Source organism: Protomyctophum parallelum (assembly GCF_964188405.1).
Source record: "Protomyctophum parallelum genome assembly, chromosome: 1".
Lineage (NCBI taxonomy): Eukaryota > Metazoa > Chordata > Actinopteri > Myctophiformes > Myctophidae > Protomyctophum > Protomyctophum parallelum.
This window is the reverse complement of record NC_139697.1, coordinates 14,587,828-14,609,544: the sequence shown is the minus strand read 5'-3', so window position 1 is coordinate 14,609,544 and position 21,717 is coordinate 14,587,828. Positions and strand designations below refer to the sequence as shown.

At 45.1% G+C, this 21,717-nt stretch overlaps 1 protein-coding gene across 1 annotated transcript in view; it reads left to right on the top strand.

The window, feature by feature from the left end:
* Positions 1–21,717, top strand: part of gabbr2 (gamma-aminobutyric acid (GABA) B receptor, 2) — a gene marked incomplete at both ends in the record, with an annotated part of 426,411 nt that overhangs the window by 314,495 nt on the left and 90,199 nt on the right. The window lies entirely within an intron of this gene.

Genomic DNA, 21,717 nt, shown 5'->3' with positions numbered 1-21,717 from the left:
ACACCGGCAGCATCAGAGCACCAATTATACAAGGAAATATACCTTTGTTGAAAGGACAGCCTATTGAGATATGTACCATCTTGTTTACGAGGGAGTCCTTATCACAAGTATTCAAAGACCTACAATACACGGAAACAGATAAAGCACAAATACAACAATACAGCAGTGCCATTCCATTCATGTTTAAACAGCCGACGTCGAGGTACGGTGCACGGCACAAAAGCCATGGAAATTAAGCGGTTTCTTAACCACAACCTGCTACAAACTCACAACCAATTACTGCGGGGGGGAATGCCATGTTTGAAGTAGAGTATATCCAGCATTAATGGGCGAGTCGTATAGACCCCGGTGCGGCTCACTGTTAAGTGGTGGTTTCTCCGACCCTAATGAGGCGTCATTAGAGATGGGGAAACATCTCCCCAGACGCCTCCCCCACGCACGCAACGGCCCCCGTCTCTCTCCAGACGCCCCCCCCCCCCCCCACGCAACGCAGCGGCCCCGTCTCATCCCGCCTCTCGACAGGCCCCCCGCGTCTTCATTTAAACGCCGGCGGTATACCGCCGCTGACCTCCTCCTCTGGGCCCAGGGTGTCGGGGAGGTCATGGTGGGCCTGTGATGAAAGGCTGGGGTGAGTTCAGTCAGTGCTGTCGGGCAGAAACTGCTTATCTCCATGTATTTGTCCCTTTTTTGTTGTTGTAAATTAACGCTCTATACTTGTCTTGATCACACCACAGCGTCACGCAAGGTCATCGAAAACAGCACGACCGCAAGCTAGCTCAAAACACAACGCAGATTTTTGTTGTGTTTTTGTTGACATGTTGATGAGTTTTGTATTTCGTATCGTATGTACAAGTGGCCTATATATATATATTTCTTTTAAATATATATTTATATTAAAGGTGTATCCAGTGATTTCACTCAAAAAACCATAGGTTTCGTTTTTGGCTAGGTGGCAAAGCCTTTCATCCAATCAGGATAGAGAGCCAAAAACAAAACCTAAGGTTTTTTGACCCCCAGGGGTTAACTGGGGACAGGAAGAAACTCCTTATATGGTCAGCACACTCTATAGTAGAGAGGATTATCACAACAAAACAAAAAAATAAGTGATATTTGAATTAAGGGAAATCACTGAATATACCTTTAAATATTCTTTAGGAGTGATCTACCAGCCCAGCCTTTGTGATCTATAGTGGTAGATCACGATCTACCCCCACGATCTCTGGCCTTGATGGTGAGGTGACACCCCCCTAATGTGAGGCCATTGGCATTAAATAATCTCTCTCTCTCTCTCTCTCTCTCTCTCTCTCTCTCTCTCTCTCTCTCTCTCTCTCTCTCTCTCTCTCTTTCTCTCTCTCTCTCTCTCCCCCTCCCTCTCCCCCTCCCCCTCTCCCTCTCCCCCCCCCCCCCCCTCTCTCTCTATCTCTCTCTCTCTCTCTCTCTCTCTCTCTCTCTCTCTCTCTCTCTCTCTCTCTCTCTCTCTCTCTCTCTCTCTCTCTCTCTCTCTCTCTCTCTCCCTCTCCCTCTCTCTCTCTCTCTCTCCCTCCCTCCCCTCTTTTGGAAACCAGTCCCTTGACTCGAAGTGCTCTCGGGAGGTTCCCTCGTCAGGAAGTGCCCCTCCAGCTGAATTAAGTTCCCTTGATTAGGGTGCTGGGTATAAAAAAAGCAGTTTGGAAATGCACTTGCCCTCCTCGTGCAGAAACAGGAAACAGACACCATTTGTTGCTGTTATTTTGTTTGTACAGTTATATTGCATTGTGTATACGCATTTGTGCGACATGTGGATTTCATTAATATGGACATTTAAAAGGAATTACAGCGTGATTGTCAAAAAGGACATTTCATATACATCCATGGTGTTAGAAGGTGTTTTGTTTGTGTGGTTTAATTTTTTAGAATGGATTATTATGGCGACGACGATCTAAGATGGGTGATCCAGTGCTGTGCTTAATTTGTGTGGTTTAATTTATAGTTTTTCACGGTGGGGTATAAATAAAGAGCCCTTGTGAACATCAGTTGGAGGCGCATTGTCTATTCTGCATCAGATGAAGATTGTTTATCCTTTATTTGTGGCGGTACAAGTCTATCAAGTCTAGATCGGCACAGACTCGCTCTTGAGGGCTTTATGAGTCACTTCCACTCAAGGCTGCTTGGTTTCGGATGGCACTTAATGTGGCGCAGCCTCGCGTGAACGCACATTACCGAGTGCAAGTGTGCAGGGCGAGTGGTGAGGAGGCGGTTTAAAAAAGGGCCTCTCTCTCTCTCTCTCGATGCCATTATTGACGTATAGCCGCCCATGTCTAGTCGGGGCTGTTTTATCTTTTTTTTCTTCTCCTCCTCGTTTGTTTGTTTGCCTCGGCTGTCCAAGGTCGTGCGGAGGATGGAAGGTCGTGCGGAGGATGGAAGGACGCATGGCTGACGTTCTTCTGCAACCCCGTCTTGACTTTCGGTTGACTTCAATTAAGGGAAGATATCTGTGAAGCGATAAGCGGAGGCGCTTAGCTTAGCCGCGGCCCGGGCGCCACGCGGGCTTAGCCGCCGCGGCCCGGGCGCCGCGCGCTCTCTGCATACAAAGCCTATATGTGTGGGATTGATGTGTCGTCGCGTGACGGTGTCGCACTCGTGTTACAAAATGGCAGACCTACAAGTTCACAGACGAAGATGTAATGATCACTGATCACATGACCCCAAGTTCTAGACCTCCAGTTCACTAAATAGAATTTTAAAAAGATATGTATTTTCACATAACAACTAAGGTATATTAATGACATATATTAATGACATGTTGAAAATGAGTGCTTTTCCCCCTTTAAGTGGTTAACAACCTGTATTATAGTGTGTCGTCTCTGTGGGGTTGGAAACCTCACATGTCCAAAACTGTTAACTTTTCAGGATTCAAATACCACAATGGCAGAAGTAGCTCACAACGCGTCGCTTCGTTCCACATTTACGAGCTGCTCTTCTACTTTAGATACTTCTGGTGTGACGCTGTAGTTACAGTGCGTTTTAACAGCGTGCGAGCATCTGGCCCACACATCGCCTAATCGCCCGGTATCGCCCCAAAAAGATGATGTTTTTTTTATCTTTTCGGGCGACGTTCCTCCGCCCACTTTTCGACTATGAGCCATTCGCCTGCTGTCGCCGGTAGTCGCCGGGTCCCATTGACAAATAATGCACTTCTGGAAAAGTCGTCTGGCTGTCGCCCGCTGTTAAAATGTATTGTTAGTGTAGTATGATCAAATGTACTGTTAGTGTAGTATGATCAAATGTACTGTTAGTGTAGTATGATCAAGTAGGGCGTTATTTATGGAGAAAAAAATGCGGTTTCTGACCGACAGCATGTATGTCTTATGGGATGTGTGTCATTGATTGATTCCACCAAAATAAGGAAAAGAAAATCGTCACTAAACAGTTCGATAAGGTCTTTTTGTTCCTTTCCATTATTTCCAGCGACAATTGGCATCTCTGGTTGTCCTCCTTTTGGCATGATCAGAAGAAGGCGTACTTACTTCTGGCACATTGGTATAACTGTATAGAGACAAAACAGAAAGCATGTGTCCTCTCTCTGTGATGATATCCTGGTGTGTATGTATAAGTCAGTACAGTATTATTTTAAGCCTTGCCTAATGAGTGTGTAGCACAGCCGTTGCTCGTATAATAAGTAATATCGCATTAATTCATGAATGTCGTCTGCATGTGTGCATCAGTCAGGTCCGTGTGGAACCGCTCACACGCGGTAAGCTCCTCCCCACGGGGAGCACCGTGAATAGCATTAGCATTTAGCAGCTCGGCATATGAGCCCCGTCTCCCCAACCACCCCAACCCCCACCCCAAAACCTCCGGGGGGGTCCCCCCCAGCCTGACTGTCCCTATATATAGCCCTCCTCCTCACTCCCTCCCAGCAATGGGGAAAAGAAAGTTCTCCTGTTTGTTTTATTTTATCGAAATGTTATCAAGTAAATAATAACATGGTACAGCACTTGAGTTAATGTATAGGCTACTGTACTTATAGTTACTTTACAAACCAGTAGCAGACCAGTAGCACACTGATGGGACTTGTCTGGAGGACAGCCAGCCTGGAGATTGGCACTCTGCTGGGCCTGTGGGCCTCTGGGCCTGTGGGCCGTACCGATCCATAAGACAGGAAAAACCCAGTGACGCAGGATAGAAGTCGTTTGGGTCTGTGTGTTTCAAAATGTCCTTGAGCAAGACACACTGATGAGGAGTCCCTAGTCTATTAGGGGAGCGTCTACCCTTCCAGTCATCTGCTGCTGCTGTCCCGGGCACTTCCACACTCCATGGAATGCGGAAGTGCCATTCTCAAACACAACACATAAAATATGTCTGAAAAAAAAAAAAAAAAGAAACGACAGAGGAGCACGGTCTTAAAACGGAGTCGCCGTGTTGAGCGCCGAGAAGTCCGCTTCAGCCGACTCATCGGCGTTCGAGTTAATGTCCCGATAGAGACTGAGATAGAATCACATCTCTTATCCACCCTAGTCAACGTTCCAGCAAAGTATCGCCCTATCTACTGCAGATGACTGTTAAGTGCGTGCGTGTGCGTGCGTGCGTGCGTGCAAGTGAATGGATGAATGTGAAGTCCATTATAAATCACTTTGGATGAAGGCGCTATATAAATGCACCCTTTTATGTTTACCATTTTATGTACCGTAAAATCGTAAATATGTAAATTTGGTATAAGACCGTATAAAGGACAACATGCAAGCTAGGATTCATGGCTATAATTTATGATTATTATTACACATACCAATGTGTATGTATGTTATGCACAAACACCTTCTAAATATAATATGTTAATCTCTGCTACTGTGCAGCGAGGCACACTTATTTGTACGGCACGTTTCACCAACAAGGCAATTCCAACGTACTCTACATTACACTAAGGAAACGTACGATGAAAGTGTATTTACACTTACCGTATAATAGCTATCTAAGAATATAGCATATTTACTCGCATGGTGTTAGATTTAATTAGAGCATATCTAGCTAGCATGAACAACGCAACAAATCACCTCATTTTTCCGCACTCTTCGCAAGGCTATAAAGAACGGTAATGATTCCCAACCCTTAACTTTAACGAAAGTTACACAAGCAACGCAAGCATATTCACAGTCTAACCGAGCACTCTTCCCCGCAGTAAGGTAAGGTTACTCACGACGTCCTTGAAAACCTGCAAGTATGCATGAACTTCTAAAGTACAAAGTCTGTGCAACAGAGTTTTCCACCACTTCCTCTTACTAATGATATACTGTACAGTGTGCACAGACTTAATCAGTATTGGGGGGGAGAGAGAGAGAGAGAGAGAGAGATGGCCTTTTTGCTCATGCACCAATTGATTCACTTTGGTTCCATCACCCAGAGAATATGAGAAACAACATTTTGAGATGACACTTTTAATAACCTGATGTTAAGCATGCAGGGATGGAACTACAGCGGTGATGTGGGGGGGGGATTTTAATGAGGGCTTAATCCCAGTCAGTCTCCATTGTGACATGATAGCCGCAATCTGTCTGTCCCTAGCTTGCAGATGTACCGATATTGTGTCCAATTCCTAATGTCCGATACCGATATCAACCGATACCGTTATTCACCAACAGTCAACTGATTGTCAGGTAACAACGTCACATATAGATGTTGGCCTATTTGCAGAATCATAATTGCCTTGATGTCTATATAATTAACGAGCATCAACGAGTGCCAGCTGCACACACACACACACACACACACACACACACACACACGCACACACGCAAACACACACCCCAACACACACACACACCTGCCCTCTGCAGTGCTCTAATCTGAACGTGACTGGAGTCTGTCCCATTTCTCTCCAAAATACCTTGAATATGATGGAATATGATTTAGGATTACTGTGATTATGGTCGGCTCACATTCCATAGCACACACGCCTGATATTAAATTTGTATGCATATATCGGCCAATAATATCAGGAGGCCGATAATATCGGACATAGTTATTATCCAGGGACTGTGCCTATAGTGGCTATAGTGCGCTGTTTCCCAAACAGTGAGTTGGGACTACACTTTTTTCGCTTCCGATCCGATCCCAATACCTCAATGTCTGTGTTAGCCGATGCCAAATACTGATACCAGTGCCTTGATTTTATGTTGTTTATAGCTATCTAGCTATATATATTGTGTTGTGTTTATGGCAGACTCCTAACTCAAATGTGCACTTGCAGTTTGCTCCAAAGCAAACTCCACATGTACCAACATTTTATTTACCTGCCATAGTGTCAACCTCTTACCCCTGTGTCGGATCGGTGGTTAGACTGGCATAGACTTAGACTGGCATATTCACGACACCGATATGACCCGATATGACAAATAAGGGCCCATCCGATACTTTTCCGCCCGTAGCCTGGCGGAGAATCTTAAGCTGACATTTTATCAGTTCCTCAGCATCTGAGATTTGTTTTAATAATAGACTTGGTTTCCTGCATATCAGGATACAATCAATTGGAGGCAATCAGAAGCCACATGGCGCTATCTAAATGATGCCCCGCGGTCACCGGAGACAAATGGCCTGTTTATACGGACGCCATCTGGCCTGACATGTCGGCAGATTAAGCTAACACCAGGTCTGAAGGAGATAATGGGAAGCTGTCTCTGACTCTGAACTTTCCCAAAACATCCGGGACTCGGACAACGCTCCACGCGTCCCGTGGACCGACGTAACTCCCCGTTGCAAGTTAGAAGTGCAGATTCACTCCCAAATGGGCTCTATGCACTCTATGCACAAAGAACTTAAGCCCACTTCCCTACCTCCGTCACAGGTGTTACCAATGATACTAATGAAGGCTCAAAGTGTCCTTGAGTGGGTTCCAAATGGTCCCGTACGGGTGTGTTGTGGACCCTGAGTGCCCTTGTTGTGTTTACTGTGAGAAGCCAGAATACATGTTGGGCTTAATGAGGTTATTGTATTCTTGAAGTTGAAGTTCACTGTTTGGTTTAGAAGCAGCACTTTGTCTCCTGGGAGCACTCTCAAAGGACATGATATTGTCTAATCATTATGAGCTTTATACTGTTGCAGTTGTATCTGTATAGGCCTATGCCTGAGGCACAGGGATACACAGGCACATACATTACATACATTACATACAATACATTCACACACACACACACACACACACACACACACACACACACACACACACACACACACAGATATTGCACTTGCACTTATAAAATAAGTATAAACAAAACAAAAATAAGTATCTAAATAAGATAATTTGTGTAGTTCTTTAGTTTTCAGTTCGGTTTATTTTCCTCTTAGATAATAATGTGGATGGATTTTTTTAATTATCATTCCACCCCCTCCCTGTATGAACACAGTTTGAATGTTGAAGAAGGTTTTTATGCAGATAGCCGTTTTTATGGAGTCATTAATTGGCTACGATTATATTGCAAAACACGGTTTGCATTGAGTATGTTTTTGTGCTGGAGTGCTGGAGAATATTACGTGAAAGCTAACTAAACTAAGATAAAACATTTGTGTAGTTCTTTAGTTTTAAGTTCGGTTTATTTTCCTCTTAGATAATAGTCTGTATAGTAATCATATATGTCTCCCAAAGCTGGACAAAATCATTCTGTCAAAAATCATTCTGTCTGCCCCTAACTATATACATAAGTCTTTCCAGTACAATACAATTCATCATTTCCTTTTGCAGTGTTTTTCCAGCATCCTCAAAGTACTAATGTCTTCAGTTCATCCTCTTAGACCAGTGCTACTCAACCCATGCAGCCCCTGCTTAATGTATCTGCGGCCCGTCGTGGTCATATACTGTACAAATATAATTAGTTTATTTTCATTGTTTTGAACAAGATGTTAGGTATTGTATTGTTTGTTCCAAGAGAAAGTGATATGGCCTGATGTCAGCTTGAGTATTAACCCTTATTGATTCACCTGTGATTCATCTGTTCATTATTATGTTCTCTTCATATTTTGTGAATGAAGCCTCATTATGTAACTTCATGAATCACAATGATTTTGTTCATTGAGGTTTAGCCTTATGTATGGAAATAAATGGTAAATGGTGCATTTATATATAGCTCCTTTATCCAAGGCGCTTTACATAGATTGTGCATTACATTCACACACACATCATACACCGATGGCAGAGGAAACCATGCAAGGCAACCAACCAGTACATCAGGAGCAATTAGGGGTTCAGTGTCTTGCTCAAGGACACTTCGACACCAACTCTGTGGGAGCCCGGGGTTTGAACTGGCAACCTTGCGGTTACCATCCGGCCACTCTACCCCTGAGCCACCGCCGCCCCAAATGTGCAAGACATACAGTATGGCCCAAGTATTTCCGGGGGTCCCCTGCAGCCAAAATCATTGAGAACGTAGAAGAAGAAAGTAGGTGATCGTGTAAAGCAGTCTGTCCATGTTGTACACTGAATCTGGTCCGTTTGCACAGTGCCGTATAAATGTGGGTTTAATCAGACTAATCGATTTTAGCCGATTAAATAAATAAATGTCATGTCGATTTGTTAATTAAGGAAAATGTGCTTAATTTGCTTAATGGAAACGGAAATGGATGGAACAATCACTAAGACCATTTACTACAGTAGGCTAGTTGCAGCCGTAAGCAGATGGAAGGAAATCATCATTAGTGGAGAAAGGTACTAAGTATGTGTATTTACCAAATCAAAATATACCAAAAGTGTAGGTACTCACTACATGTATTTAAAAAAATGAGTACAGCATATCTACAAGCTCACAACATGTTTCATTATGATGTGTTGTGAGCTTGTAGATTGGGATATTTTCAAATAGCCATGCATGTTTTAAAAAAAGGGGTGACGTGGTATAGGCTGTTTTGTAATAATAATCAAAATCTACCAAGTAACTATAGAGTTTTCAAATAATTGTAGTGAAGTAAAAGTACAATATCTGCAGGCCTCTGAGATGTAGAGTAGAATAGCATAGCACAGTGGTTCCAGGTTCCCCTGCAGCTAAATGATAGTGTTGGTAATCAAATTGACCCTTATATATCTTCAAACTCCCAGAAAAAGCTCAAACCACTGCAGGGGCCGGCTCAGCTGTCCAGGCACCTTGGCTGGTAATCCAGCATGACAGTGTGTTGTGGGTTTGACTAACTTTGCTGTGTGTAGGAAAAAAATCACACCTGTGTGAACCGAGTGGTGCAACTCCCCTCTCTCCCCCCTCCTCTCTCTCTCCCCCTCCTCCCTCTCTCTCTCTCTCTCTCGTCTCTCATCTCTCTCTCTCTTCGTCTCTCTCTCTCTCTCTCTCTCTCTCTCTCTCTCTCTCTCTCTCTCTCTCTCCTCTCTCTCTCTCTCTCTCTCTCTCTCTCTCTCTCTCTCTCTCTCTCTCTCGTCTCTCTCTCTCTCTCTCTCTCTCGCTGAATAACTCCTAATCTACGGAGCTCTCCGTGGTTTGGTCAATTAGCGCGATGTTCGGAGGTCTTTGCTGATTATCCGGTGGTCTAGATGGAAACATTGGTGCTTTCTAGAGCAAGGATGGCTATATTTTAGCTCGCTAGCATTGACGCTATTTATTTAGCACAAGATGTTATCTGTTTCTGTGATGCGTGCGCAGCCTCTCCAATTTCACGCATGCGCACCACCACTCGTGCTCACACAGGTACACAGGTACACAGGTACACGGACATTGCTGGATGTAGGTGTGGTTGCACCACTCAAAAAGCATAAAAGAGCACTGAAGAGTACAAGCCAGACTTACTGTATAGATACTGTATATGTCCCTTCCCAGCAGATAGAGACACAACTTGTGGGTGAAGGAACTCACTTTGTCAATTCCACCGTTGTGCCGCTCTTCGCTAGCCTCTCCATCCACTATATAAGTACCATTGAAAAAAACTTGTCTTTCAGTTGCTTGGTATTGATAGTCTGTGTATTAAATGAATACGTAGCAGTGTGACTGCATGGGCATAGTGAGATTGTTCTCTAAAAATGATGTTTTAGCAAATTCAACATAAATTCAACCATAAGGTGGACCCAGGGCAGAACGAGGCAGAAAGAGCCTGCATGGTTAGTCAGTCAGGGACCAATCAGAGGGCTGACAATGGGTCAATTTAGCAGAATGTATTAGATTTTATGTGCTTTTTTTTATTATCATTCAAACCCTCCGTATGAACACAGTTTGAATGTTGAAGAAAGGTTTTTATGCCACCAGATAGCCATTTTTATAGAGTCATTAAATGGCTATACAATTATATTGCAAACACGGCTTGCTTTGAGTACGTTTTTGTGCTGGAGTGCTTGAGAATATTACGTGAAAGCGCAACATTTGCATAATGGCTGTTGGTGATGGTGCTGATGGTGTTGCGTGGCATAAGAAAAGTGCAAGCTTGTGTGAGCCATAGAGTATAAGACAGAGTTACGACAGCTCTGTTCACTTCATGGGGCCAGGCTCTTCTAGAGTACATGGAAATAGGGACAACTGAATGCATTGGAGTCTATGAACCACGTGACCTGCATGGTGCTTTTCTGCCTCCTCAATGTCACAACTCTGTCTATACTCTATGTCTCTGGCAATAAGCGAGCTCGTAGATGCATAGGAAAAGTGCAAGCTTGTGTGAGCCATGCAGAGCCATAGAGTAAGACAGAGTTGAGAGAGAGAGAGAGAGAGAGAGAGAGAGAGAGAGAGAGAGAGAGAGAGAGAGGAGAGAGAGAGAGAGAGAGAGAGAGAGAGAGAGAGAGAGAGAGAGAGAGAGAGAGAGAGAGAGAGAGAGAGAGAGAGAGAGAGAGAGAGAGAGAGAGAGAAGAGAGAGATGAGAGAGAGAGAGAGAGGAGAGAGGAGAGAGAGAGAGTAGAGAGAGAGAGAGAGAGACGAGAGAGAGAGAGAGAAGAGATGAGAGAGAGAGAGAGAGAGAGAGAGAGAGCCGAGAGAGAGAGAGAGAGAGAGAGAGAGAGAGAGAGAGACATGAAGGGAAAATGGGACACTTTTGTGTAGCAGCTTGCATTGTTCAGATTCAGGGGTCAGGCCAGGGTCAGAGAGAGAGAGAGAGAGGGGGGGAGAGAGAGAGATAGATAGAGGGGGCGAGAGAGAGGACGAGGGAAGGAGACATGTACAGTACGACACATTAGCGCCGGGCCAAGTTGCATTTAATCTGATCAACGTTCTTATTGAATTCGGGGGGCTCTGCTACAGAGGGAGCATGCACGTCTTAAGTGTGCATATCAGAACCTCGGCTTATTTGAAGGGGAGAAGGGGGAGGGGGGGGGGAGTGGGAGGGGGGGAGTCAAGGTCGTTGAGGGAAGCTATTTCATCTGCGTCGTGTAATTAAGAAGTGGCGGCATCGAAACACCGGCGGTCACCCTCTGTAATCTATGAGTTACCATCGTCAGACTGACTGACTTTCTTTCTTTCTTCCAGGGTATTAAATCATCTTCTTTCTTTATGAGGCGTTCCCCTCGGCAAGGGCTCTGTTTGTTGACCCCGCTATCCCTTTTTGTCTTCCTATTATTTTTATTATTATTAATGCTAATAAAGGATCCAAAGGGGAGATGCCCTACTTTTGTGCGTGCATGGTGCGTGCTTGTGTGTGTGTGTGTGTGTGTGTGTGTGTGTGTGTCTGTGCACGCTCAACCGCACGTGTGTGTCTCTGTGTGTGCTAATGGTAGCTCATTAAGCTTAGCTTTCTGATTAACAGAAGCAAAGACAATGGATTCCCTCCCCAGGTGACCTTGTTCCCCCCCGGTGGGTACATCCAAATCATGCAGCATTATAACATCACGGTTCGGGAGAGAAACCTCTTATCTCCATTGTTGAAGTTGTGGTGTGTTCTTTGATGCTGCGTTCTGCTTTGATCACATACAGTAAGATACTACAGCAGTGCTGCGTTCTGCTTTGATCACGTACAGTAAGATATACAGCAGTGCTGCGTTCTGCTTTGATCACATACAGTAAGATATACAGCAGTGCTGCGTTCTGCTTTGATAACATACAGTAAGATACTGTAACTACAGCAGTGCTGCGTTCTGCTTTGATCACATACAGTAAGATACTACAGCAGTGCTGCGTTCTGCTTTGATCACATACAGTAAGATACTACAGCAGTGCTGCGTTCTGCTTTGATCACATACAGTAAGATATACAGCAGTGCTGCGTTCTGCTTTGATCACATACAGTAAGATATACAGCAGTGCTGCGTTCTGCTTTGATCACATACAGTAAGATACTGTAACTACAGCAGTGCTGCGTTCTGCTTTGATCACATACAGTAAGATACTGTAACTACAGCAGTGGTTTCCAACCCGTTTCACATCAAGGCCCGTTATGTGTTTGCCATTCCAGCCACGCACCACCATTTAACCCATTTTAGGGCGGGAACCCCTTTTGGTGTTTCAAGCATTATGTTATACTTTAGCAATTGAAAAATAGCAGATCTACAAGCTCATAGCGCGGCACCGAGTGCCGCGCTACGAGCTTGTAGGTCTGCTATTTTTGAAAAAACGTGAAAATGTAGTGCAAATCTTTGAATATATATTCTTTCAGAGCCAAAGTTTTTAACTAAAATCTTTGCTTCTGGGGCGTCCCTATAACTACATATTTTCAGATGGGGTCATTTCAGAAACATAGGGTTTTTCAGAAAACTGTCATGATTTAGAAGATGATTTGTAGAATCGTTCTCAGGTCTAAATGGGTTAATGAGATTTAGCCCCTCAGACCCCAACACTAAATAACGATTTGAATGTGATTCCATGCCGTATTGATGTCTGTATCATAGGAGAGAGAACAGGCACACGATCAAAATAACAATTCTTCCACAGTACATTCTCTTATTGTGTAGACTTCTTGTAAATTAAGTGATCTTTAACAATACATTTTACTCTTTGAGAGCATAAACTCTACAGACTTAAAGATCTATATATAAGGGTCCATTTGGTTACCAACTCCATCATTTAGCTGGGGACCACCTGGAACCCCATCAAGGACCACAGGTTGAAAACCACTTTTCCAAGGGCTGCGCGAAGCGTGCGGTTTCGATCTGCTGCCTGCTGCCCATTTTTTAATTTCAATCATGAAAGGCAACAGTTTTGGACGTAGCTACAGTATGTGAGGTTTCCACCCGACAGAGGAGATTACGCAGCAAACCCCTTCCTTCCCCTTTAATGCTACATCGATGCTCCGTCGTAAGACGGCGTGTCGCGCGGCGAAAACGACCGAACCGCAAGCTCTTAGTGCAACTCGTCGTGAACTTGAGTGGATCTGTAATCGAATCGTCGACATACTGCTGCTGCCGCCGTACAATGAAGCCTCCTTGTCTCCACACATGCATCAGTCAACACGGGAACCCTCTCGCCTCGGAGGGGGGGTGGGGGGGATCAGGTGGGGGGTGGGGGGGCATTGGGGGAGGGCGGCTAAAGCGACAAAGCGCTGTGACAGTTGAATGGCGGCATGTTGTCACACCGTGTACCGTCTCTGTGCGCTTACCCTTGGGGGGGGGGGGAGGTGCGGCAGTGGCAGGTATAGATATGAACCTCAAGGTCAATCTTCACGCTTCCCTGAGTCCTCCACCACACCGGTGGGAGGGGGCAGAGAGAGAGGGGGAGAGGGAGGGGGAGAGGGAGAGAGAGAGAGAGAGAGAGAGAGGGAGAGACAGAGAGAGACGGAGAGAGAGAGGGAGAGTGGAGGATACATTTGAACACAAAAACTGCTCCTGGCGGAACGCTCCGTCATGTAAGCCTGACCAGTTTGTTTTTGGGAAGTCACACGTGACACAACAACAATGAGGATATATCAGTCAGGCTTGGGGTCTCGTGGCCCAGAGAGAAGCAGGCTGGTCGCTGCAGCGTCGGTCTGTAGGCTTCAGAAATGTCTGTGCATCTTCTCTGATGGAGACAGAGGGACTGCAGCTCAGCAATTAGATCCATCTTAGTGGCTCGTTAATAATTGAGCGGACTGTTAATGGCATTGTGGGATCTATCTATCTATCTATCTATCTATCTATCGGCAGAGAAGGCACGAATAAGTACTCAATGGTATCACCAATACCACAATGTAGAAATACTACACTTATCCGTAGTTGGGTCGCGGGGGCAACAGCTCCACCAGAGAGCTCCAGACTTAATTCCCTCTCGAACATCATTAGTGACTTCCTCCTGGGGGATCCCGAGGCGTTCCAAGGCCAGTGAGTCGATGTGTTTCCTCCAACTACGCCTTGGTCTGCCCCGGGGTCTCCTCCCAGTGGGACGAGCCTCGAGGACCTCCCTCTGGGAGACGCTCGAGAAGCATCCTAACCAGAAGCCCCGACCCACCTAAACAAAAACATATAAATATATACTTAACCCTTTGACCTTCGCCTTGTGGCCATTGCTGGTAGTTAGCTTCTGCCGAAGGATATGAGCGGATGAGCGCACACTGATTGAAGAAGAAACGGCTAATGTTAGCATTAGCACACAATGTGTATCTCTTGCCAGCAAGCGTTAATATTCTAACCGCAATGCAGTGAAAGATCACAAATCGTGTGTGTGTGTGTGTGTGTGTGTGTGTGTGTGTGTGTGTGTGTGTGTGTGTGTGTGTGTGTGTGTGTGTGCGCGTGCGTGCACACTCTCTGTGACCTTGACATTGACATAGTACAGGTATGTTCCACCAACACGTATGTCTGCTTTGGCACTTAGTTTGCAACGTGTGCATTAATGTGTGGACGATTCATGTTTTTATGTATAATATACTGTATGAGCAGCCAATTTGCATAGAATGGAGCGTACACACATTGGGGGTGATTTTATTGAATGCCATTTTTTAAATATTTTAGCATTTTTTGATCCCTAAGCTTAGAGGCGAGGCAGATGTATTTTTGTGCATGAGCACCGGAGCCTTACGTCAATATCGCTAGAGGGCGCCAAGTCCACGGGTTGGTGTATTTATTTATTATGATCTTAGATCACCTCATATAAGAACTGTTTTTGAATGATAAACAAATCATCTTGGCTGCTTCACTCATATCCATATTATGGATATGAAGAATCAACGGACTGAGAGAAAACGCTAATGTTACTGTTGCCGAATTAGTTACATTGTCACTAGACAGACTAAACAGACTGTATGACAAACATGAGTGACTGACTGTCATAAATAAACTATACGGAGACACCACCCCAGAGACAGTTTGTTTATTTTTGGACCACAATAATGCTTATGCGAGACGATTTTAAGATGATCCCATGTTATTCTCCATAGAGAAAAACTTCCACGAACCCCTTTGGAACCAGGGGATGAGCGAGTGACGTCAGGAATTCGGTGCTCTATAACTAGGCCTATAAATCAGGGGATGAGCGAGTGACGTCAGGAATTCGGTGCTCTATAACTAGGCCTATAAATCAGGGGATGAGTGAGTGACGTCAGGAATTCGGTGCTCTATAACTAGGCCTATAAATCTGGGGATGAGTGAGTGACGTCAGGAATTCGGTGCTCTATAACTAGGCCTATAAATCAGGGGATGAGCGAGTGATGTCAGGAATTCGGTGCTCTATAACTAGGCCTATAAATCAGGGGATAAGCGAGTGACGTCAGGAATTCGGTGCTCTATAACTAGACCTATAAATCAGGGGATGAGCGAGTGACGTCAGGAATTCGGTGCTCTATAACTAGGCCTATAAATCGGGATGAGTGAGTGACGTCAGGAATTCGGTGCTCTATAACTAGGATATAAATCAGTCCTAAGGTATACTTCCCACCACTGCATTTTCAGGAAAGGATCAGGAAAACGGTCCTCACATTGTCTATTTCTCAAATAGACACGCATGCACGCACGCACGCAGCCACGCACACACAGTCTCATGCACGTAATGAAGGACAAACTGTCATGAAGGTTCTGATTAGCATTCTTGTGGGTTCTGCAGTCCCCCCCCCCTCTCTCTCCCGCCCCCCCCCCCCCCCCCCCCCAGCCCCTCCCCTCCACAGTGAGGCTGTTTGTTGTAAAGCAGCCTGCTGCTGCTGCTTCACTGAAAGAATGTTGCAGTGGCATCACCATGACAACCAACGGCCATGGTTTCTATACTGCACTAGAGAGACAGACAGACAGACAGACAGACAGACAGACAGACAGACAGTGGCGTCTCTCTCTCTCTCTCTCTCTCTCTCTCTCTCTCTCTCTCTCTCTCTCTCTCTCTCTCTCTCTCTCTCCACAACAGGTGCAGGGACCAGTTACTCACTACAGTCAATCTGCTGTTTTGTTTTAGCACTGTCTGTATGTGTGATTGACGCACGCACACACGCACGCACACACGCACGCATGCACCCTTTAAGAGCAGTTTTGAGAGAGAGTATAGGGATTCACATTCCTTTACGAATTGTTGGAAGGGCGTCCACATCTTTGTGGCACAGGAGGAGAGAACAAATTTAACCGCCTTGTTTGAGCCAAATCTGGGTTTAACGTGATTGGTGGAGCTCCGTCTGGTGTCGTGATTGGTGTACGGCGTTTTGGAAGTAGTAGTTCACATGAAGGTCAACTCCAACAATCTAGTTTCATAACCCCCCCAGTAATATACAACAGTAATATTGTATATTACTGTATATTCCCTTGTCAGGACCCCAAGATGTATATTTCAGAAAATCTACTATTGAGAGGGCATTCAGTCCTAGTATAGTTGTATAATACACACACATGCACACACTCACACACGGTCCTGTGCACGCCACAGCAGTGCCAGCAGACTGCCTGTTCCTGGCTGTACTGTGTGAAAGCAGACTGCCTGTTCCTGGCTGTACTGTGTGAAAGCAGACTGCCTGTTCCTGGCTGTACTGTGTGAAAGCAGACTGCCTGTTCCTGGCTGTACTGTGTGAAAGCAGACTGCCTGTTGCCTGGCTGTACTGTGTGAAAGCAGACTGCCTGTTGCCTGGCTGTACTGTGTGAAAGCAGACTGCCTGTTGCCTGGCTGTACTGTGTGAAAGCAGACTGCCTGTTGCCTGGCTGTACTGTGTGAAAGCAGACTGCCTGTTGCCTGGCTGTACTGTGTGAAAGCAGACTGCCTGTTCCTGGCTGTACTGTGTGAAAGCAGACTGCCTGTTGCCTGGCTGTACTGTGTGAAAGCAGACTGCCTGTTGCCTGGCTGTACTGTGTGAAAGCAGACTGCCTGTTGCCTGGCTGTACTGTGTGAAAGCAGACTGCCTGTTGCCTGGCTGTACTGTGTGAAAGCAGACTGCCTGTTGCCTGGCTGTACTGTGTGAAAGCCATCTGATGACAGAATGCTGCCGTTTCACACGTCCAGCAGAGCCAGAGCTCTCCGTTCTGTCTGTGTGAAGGTGTGGGATGAAATGCAAAGCCTCCTGTTCGCTTCTCTCTGTAATACCGCTCGTCAGACCCACCAATTTGTGACAATAACTACAATTTAAAGAGAAGTCAGCGATCTAAGTGGTTTCCGGTCGCATTCCGTCGTCTGTTGGGCCAGTGGTTCTCCACATTTTCAGGCCGTGATGCCCAAAAAGCAGATCGACAAGCTCATGATGACGCCTCACAAATATAGACAATCTACCTAGTTCGCAAGGCTTTGTGAGAATGTAGATCAGCTATTTTCACAATAGTCAAACTAATATGATACATTGGATGCCTCAAGGTCTTATCAGGGTGGGCAGTCCCATGTAATCAAATATGATTATTTGGGGGGTTACATGTTCAAATATGATTATTTTGGGAAGGTCCCATGTAATCAAATATGATTATTTGGGGGGTTACTTGTTCAAATATGATTATTTTGGGAAGGTCCCATGTAATCAAATATGATTATTTGGGGGGTTACATGTTCAAATATGATTATTTTGGGAAGGTCCCATGTAATCAAATATGATTATTTTGGGGGGTCCCCTGTTCAAATGTGATTATTTTGGGGGGGGGGGGGGGGGGTCCCCTGTTCAAATATGATCATTTTGGGGGGTCCCCTGTTCAAATGTGATTATTTTGGGGCATCCCCTGTTCACCTACTGTATATGAACCTCTGAGAGGGGCACACAACCCGAGATAAAACCGCAATGCATGCATCGGTGTCTCGCGTAATGATCCTTTGTGCCGTCGACAGGGGGACTTTGGGAGTTGTTTGCTCGGCGTGGAGTGAAGCTCGCCGTCTGGCTGGGACCGCCCTCGGGTCGTTAATGCAGGGTCGTTAAGAGACCATAGGCCCCCCTTTTTTTTCTCGTCTCAACATCTTTTTCTTTTTTCGTCAATGTTCAGTCATACTGGTCCCCATGGCAACAAGGGGCCTTCATCACAGATCTTCACTCTGAATACAGAAACGCAGGAAAACCGGCCTTTATGTTTGGTTTTGTTTGATCTGTTTAAAAAAATGCTTCTGGTCAAAACGGAGCAGATGCACACACACACACACACACACACACACACACACACACACACACACACACACACACACACACACACATTCATGCACGCACGCACAGAGGCAGAGAGAGAGACAGAGAGGAGAGAGTTGAGAGTTGAGAAATGCAAAAGCCATGAAGAGCAGTTAGGGGTTCATTATCTTGCTCAAGGATACTTTCTTTGCCACTGCACCACAACTATTTGAAAACCTTATTTAGTAGTTCACTTTGTGCATAATGAATTGCATTTTCATAGCGCTTTTCCAAGTGCTGAAAGCACTTTACAATGGTTCATTCATTCATACATTGGGAGGTGAAGCGGCGAACAGTCGACGCCAGCGTCCTCACTTCCCACATTCACACACCGACGGTGGCGAGCTCACACCGACCGGCTCATTGGAGGCAATGTAGGGTTCAGTGTCTTGCCCAAGGACACTTCCACATGTGGACAGGAGGAGGAGCCGGGATTCCAACCGCTGACCCAGGGATCATTGGACGACCTGCTCTACCTCCTGAGCCACAGCCACCACGCCACGCATACATATATACGCATGCGCGCACACAGACACACAATAAATATGCTACATTAACCAATTAACCTACCTTATAATTTGGCTTGTAGATACGTTGCCGCGCACTATGGGAAGAAGGAAATTGCGGGAGTTGACTCCACATGTAGTAACGGATGGGTTATTAGTTATTATTATGTGTCCTTATTATAGTGTAGTGTAGTGTAGTCAACACGTTATGGCTCATACACAGTGCCCGATATTTGCTCAGATTATGCTGTCGGGGAGCATTTTTGGCGCTGGCTGACAAAACCACTGATCTGACGTTAAGCGGTGCCCAAAAGGTAGATCAGGATCTACCAGTATAGATCACAAAGGCTTTGCAGGTAGACCACATGACATGGCCCTAAAAATATATATAATTTTAATATAAAAAACGATTTTTGCATCTGCCGCTTGAGATGACCTGAGATGACTTGATTGATTGACATCAAAAAGGGCCTGTCAGCTCAAACACACAATGCAATACTTGTTGTTGCGTACAATCATCAGTAGCAAAGTCAAATACCAAAAATAAAAACCCTACCATTTCCATTCCCCCCCCTCTATTTCCCATTCCATGTGCGCCACACTCATCAGAGGTGTGGCGTCCAGAGGTACCTTTGACATGACATTTTGTGTGTGTGTGTGTGTGTGTGTGTGTGTGTGTGTGTGTGTGTGTGTGTGTGTGTGTGTGTGTTTCGATGTGCAGGGCGTTGCTGAAAATGAGCACCTGTGCTCAGCTACTTCCCTGGGTAAATAAGGAATAAAAAAATGAAAGGTACCTTTCAAAACATATAGAAGTCAGCCTGGTACAGACGAACGGGACACGACTGTATGTAGCCTATGAAAGGCTCCTCAATTACAGCAATGGGATGATAGTTTTATTTGGTGGGTATATGAGCTGGTCGTTTTGAAAGTAGCTCTGAAGTAAAAAAATAAGTGTGGGCAGCCCTGGTATAGATGATTATATATATATATATATATATATATATATATATATATATATATATATATATATATATATTCATTCCGTGGGTAAATCCCTGTAGGCTACCCACATATTGGTAGCCTATATTAGCCCAATATTGGCGTTACGCATTAACGCCAATAATGTTGTGTGTGTGTGTGTGTGTGTGTGTGTGTGTGTGTGTGTGTGTGTGTGTGTGTGTGTGTGTGTGTGTGTGTGTGTGTGTGTGTGTGTGTGTGTGTGTGTGTGTGCGTGTGCGTGCGTGCGTGCGTGCGTGCGTGCGTGCGTGGCGAGAGAGAGATCAGAGCAGCACAGGCTGAGAGCTAGTAGCCAATTAAAAGACGGAGTAGTAGTTGCCAGGTTCGCGAATTGTAAGCGAGTCGTAGTGTGTGTTGAATGGCATTTGTGGGCTTTTGAATGAATTTTCTCACGTATAATATATTTTAGAAAGTGAAACGAGGCATTGTTGTATCGCTACTTTTTCTTAAATTATATGAAAGTATTTTTGCCCCCCCCACCAGCACTGTGACCTAACTAGCACTAGGACGGTATGTGTGTAACCCAGATAAAGAAGTCCTAACTATAGCATTAATAAGTTATGTGTGTAACCCAGATAAAGAAGTCCTAACTATAGCATTAAGAAGGTATGTGTGTAACCCAGATAAAGAAGTCCTAACTATAGCATTAAGAAGGTATGTGTGTAACCCAGATAAAGAAGTCCTATAACTAGCACTGAGAAGGTATGTGTGTAAAGGTCCTTGCAAACGGGGAGCGATAAAACGCGCCTATACGTAGTTCATTTTCAATGAGACCTGCGTTTTTGCTCGGAGAAGTCACGGTGCGACAACGCAAGTGTATTTATACGTGAGCGCGGTCCCGTGCATTTGCTGCGTGTGTGCACGTAACGAGCACGCAACTCACCAGACCTGGATTCTGTTTAGCTTTTTTGTTTACGCTTGCGTTTTTGCGTTCCTCACTTCACGTTTGCAAGGCCCTTAACCCAGATAAAAAGGTCCTAACTAGCACTAGGACGGTACAGTATGTGTGTAACCCAGATAAAGAACTCTCCCTTTAGGCTTGTACATGGAGCCCATTCTCCACTGTATGTTTAATAATGCATTGTAAAAGTAAAGGTGTATTTGTAGAGCACATTTCAACAACAAGTCAACGCAGAGGGCTTTACATAAAACATTAACAGCGTTAGCATATTAACCTGGAGCTTTGTAGTGTCCCTGAAGTCAAACATTAGACAGAAATGGCAGGTATATACCAGCTTACAATGCAACACAAATTGGAAGCTAGCTCAGCTAGGTAGTCTTGCGTGACCAGACTGTTGCCTCTCGCAAATTTTCAAACGCTTCCGTCATACAGTCTGGAGAACGGAAGCTCTGATCTGAATGCTTCCGTCATACAGTCTGGAGAACGGAAGCTCTGATCTGAATGCTTCCGTCATACAGTCTGGAGAACGGAAGCTCTGATCTGAATGCTTCCTTCATACAGTCTGGAGAACGGAAGCTCTGATCATGAGCAAGTGATAAAGCGGAAGTGAAGCCTCCTCCCCCGTTTACAAGTATTTCCAACATTAAAGTATATGCCATTTAGTTTTCTTTTTCTTTTTCTTTCTCTGTATTTCCTCGAGTCCCTCACATTTCTGCAAGTATTTTCGCTAAACCTGACTGCGTGAAGGACTACGTGCACAAGGATTTCTTCAGTCAATATTTACGCAGTATTTTCTTTTATAGGCCGACACTCGGGCAGGCATGCATGCAGTCAGTGCTCTGGTTATTTGCTTTTTGCGAAGGGAAAGGACGACAGCGTTATGCATGTTTGTGCATAGTGCTTCGGCAGCGGC